Below are 3,972 nucleotides of genomic sequence, written 5' to 3'. Positions count from 1 at the left end.
CTTGTGAGGTAGTAAGTAGATTTTAATTATAACCGAAAAATCTCTCATAAAGTGCATTAAAAGTGGCTCAACAAGTTTCTCTTGGATAAGTTAACTCTTATTGCCAATGGCTTAGCATAAGAAGTGTCCCAGTTCATATTTTCTTTCCTCTTCAATTCACTTGCTGCTTGGAACCAGATTCTCTATTTTTTAGTTCTTTCCATGTAACATCCTACACAGTTTTCTTTTACAGTCTATACAGGTTTAAGTGAACTCACTGAGAAATTAACAAAAAAAAATTAGAATCCAAAGCAACAGTTTAGGATGCCTTTCTTGTCAGAAGTTCAGAAGAAGCTGCGAGACAAGAAACAGCTCTTCATTGCATGCGGACGCCCGAGGAAACAGATCCTGCTCCGCTCTCATATTTGACGAACATTTTCACATGAAATGAAGCACCTTTCTGTTAAGGTCTCGTCCATGTTATTCTGAATATCATCCGTTTCATGTAGGTCTCCCATACAATGATTTTGTATTATTTTACCATCTAAAATATCCACACGTCTGCTCGGAAGCTTGCGTCAGTTGGTTGGCCTCGCAGAGGAAAATGTTATCTTCGACGGTTTTGCGGATAATTTAGCGCAGAAAAATAATTCCTTGGTGCATTATTTACTTTCCAACCCAGTATATGACTTGATAGCTTAAATTTATTTGTAGGGGAGCATTTTCTATCTAATACTTTCTCGTATTTCGAGGTTTTCGATTATTGATCAGCAGGTCCTCCATGCTATCGTCTACAAAATAATGGATTTAAACCCACTGATCATTTTTATGCATATTTTAAATGATTCGTTTTCATCACCATTCAAACGTTTTAAACCATATCAAGATCATATTTTTGTGTTTGTGTTGTTCATTGTTGGTTTCTCCAGATATCGCCCATGAAACGAGCACAAAGTTTCACTTTTAGTTATCACAACTAAAAAACATGAATGACTTCCAAGAATTCAAATATCCTTGCAAAGGACAGAACATTATGTGGAGCTATAAAGATATAGATCTAATTGAAGGATGTCAATTTTTTCTGTGCAAGCTCTCTCTGATAAATGATGTGCTGCTCACAAAGTTGATTACCCATTGCAATACTTACATGTACTGCTTTTTCTTTGCCTTGTTGTTTAGGGTGGGGGGGGGGGAAGGGGGGGGGGTAACAGGTTAGCCCATTGGACAACCATATCAAGATCATATTTTTGTGTTTGTGTTGTTCATTGTTGGTTTCTCCAGATATCGCCCATGAAACGAGCACAAAGTTTCACTTTTAAATCACGTTTTCAATTGAGCGATCTCGAAATTTTGCGTGTTTTTGAGCCTTTTGACATTTAGTTTTTGAAAATCAAAGCATTTTTGGACACAATATTAACAGGTTATCTTATTCCTGTGCTCTGTTGATCGCTTTCTTTCAAATTCTTTGAGCAATCATCGGAAGAAAAACTTTTCTGGTGTCATTATTTTAGCGGCCATCGAAACTTCACGGGCCGGCTCACGAGTGACGTCATAATGGCCAAGATCATCGGGCGCGCAATCGCATGGCTACGCAAGCGAAGTTGACCTCTCCCTCCTGGTCCGCAATGTGTTCTTGTTCAAGACAGTACTCTGTCCGCTAAAATGACACAGGAAAGGAAATTCATCAGTCGCACGTGTCAGAGGCGTTATAGAGACTGAAGAATAACAAACAGAAAAAGCTTTTCAGTTTTATGGGGAACAGTTGTAGATCTTATGAAATTGGGGATTTTTAGAATTTGGACTAGGGGAAAATAGTTTGATACGGATTTGAAAACGGAAAAATCACCAGAGCTCTGGCGGTATGGACCATTTAGTCAGACACAGACTTTACTTTTGACTTTTATAAATTTCGAATAAAGGTGGTTACGCACTAGGGGAATGTTGCAGGGACATTAAGCGGGGACGAGCCTCATCGTGACAATGGACGTATGTTGCAAGGACACCAGCAAGCTGGTGCACGCGAATCAGCTGTTGGTTCATTTCTACTAAAAATCTCTGTAAGTTATGTCAGATTAAGTAATGTCAGATCGATTCTCGAGTGCGCTATTCAAGTTTTGGAAGAATATTCCAGGCTACCGGTCAGAAAAATAGAGAACGTCCAAGATAGCTTGCGTAGCAGCCGTTTCCTTTCTTTTTTCAGGCGGAGAGAAAGCGAACGAGTAAGCGGGCAAGCGAAGGAGCGCGGCTGAGGTGAGGGAAGAAATGGGGAGAGGTGGGGCGGGGGTGAACGAGAAGGGGGAGGGGGTGGAGAGAAAGAAAAAAAAAAGGCTTCCAGCCCGGAGTTATCTTCGACTCTTATCGCAAATTTATACCTGAAATAATAATAACGAGGAATGACAGACACCGACCCAATTTCATTCCTTCTCCCGAGAACCCAACAAATAACTATACCGTCAACCTAAGATCGGGCGAGAAGGAACTAAAGACTTTTTTACATTGAGATGTTCTTAGCTTTACATGTAGTGTTGTCGAATTATAATTAGTAAGTACACTTAAAGTAATGAGTCATAATAGCACTACTGTTATTGTAACTAATTGTAGCATTTGTTAATTCAGTATAGGTGCTGCAAGGAAGTGGAATACACGATTATTTGTTTAGCTGCTCGTAAATATTAACTACTTACAACTTCAGGTAGTTCTCACTACTAGGTGCTACACGATGATACAGATAGACAGGTGGTTACCATGGTTATTGTTCTTTCACTTAAATGCTAACTGTTGGCTTTTTCATGGTTATGAATATCGGCAAATCTCCCCTCACAAAAGCCATCGCGACTTATATTTACGATTTAATCGCACTATTTTTTGTTCTAAATCGCATTTTTTTTTTCTGTTTTCCATACAAAATGAGATGTAAAAGCGTTTGCGGTTCTGCCTTTTTAACAGACCGGCTACTGCATCAATGTAATATTAGTACTGACCAAACTCCTGTATGAAGACGATTAGATTGGTGATTTCAAAATGGCTGTAATAAATGAACTCTGTGTCGTGTAATCTTGGTCTGAAATGATATTTGTGATTTCAGACCAAATCGTTCTCCACTCAGTTCAATTACCATCTTTTACACGATTTCTCATTTATTATGACTGAGAAAACCACGAACACGCGCGCGTTTATTTACATTGCAGAGCAACTCAAGAATGGGCCACGTTCGATAAATCAATATTCGAACATTGAGCCGAGGCTCTCGGGTAAAAATTGCAAACTTTTTAAATTTCTTTTGTCTTACAATTCCCAAAGGAGACTTGGAAACAAAGGACACACCACCAAATATAGAAGTTTGAACTGAAAACCTCGTAGCCATTTCAGAATATTGATGTATATCAAACGTGGCCTGTTACCGATTTATTGACATGTCCTCAGCCAATCAGAATGAAGTACTTTTCTCAGCCACATAATAACTGCTGTAATTTTCACATTGATTCGATCAAAGGACGACCGGCAAAAAGCTGATTGAAAATGTTGGCTATAATCTAGAAAAGAAAACTCTGTCGAGACCCGTCAGTGAGTACTCTTCATTAAGGTAAGCGCCAAAGGCTGATTTCACTAACGCATAAACATTAGCCATTGAAGCAACGTACACAAGCCGTCCAGACAACAGGCAAGCGCTCCCTGAGGCAGTAGGATGTCCGTAGTTTGCGCCTCCTGACAAAAGGCGCTTCTTAAAGCGGCACTAAACCAAAAAGACATGTTTTAATAGAAGGAAACTGTATATAAAAGATTATGGTCTACTTTTGTTAAATACTTCTACATATAAATGCACTGAAGCTATAAAGAGTTATTCTGATAATGAGCTAATTAGCGATGCACATGGCTGTGATGTCAAATTGGAAAAGTCTCACTTTTTCAAATTCTGTACTGTCGTCGTGTGAAATGAAAATTATTAAAACCCTGATTTTTTTAGAAGAAAAAAAGCAATAAGGAGAGTCGTAG

General features: G+C 38.8%; 1 protein-coding gene across 1 annotated transcript in view; it reads left to right on the top strand.

The window, feature by feature from the left end:
* LOC145462499 (mitochondrial import inner membrane translocase subunit Tim10-like) overlaps positions 1–3,972 on the top strand; it is an 81,446-nt gene that overhangs the window by 37,499 nt on the left and 39,975 nt on the right. The gene's annotated exons all lie outside the window — the stretch shown is intronic.

The sequence above is a fragment of the Orbicella franksi genome, chromosome 12, assembly GCF_964199315.1.
Source record: "Orbicella franksi chromosome 12, jaOrbFran1.1, whole genome shotgun sequence".
In the NCBI taxonomy this organism is placed as follows: domain Eukaryota; kingdom Metazoa; phylum Cnidaria; class Anthozoa; order Scleractinia; family Merulinidae; genus Orbicella; species Orbicella franksi.
This window is presented reverse-complemented; position numbering and strand designations above follow the sequence as displayed.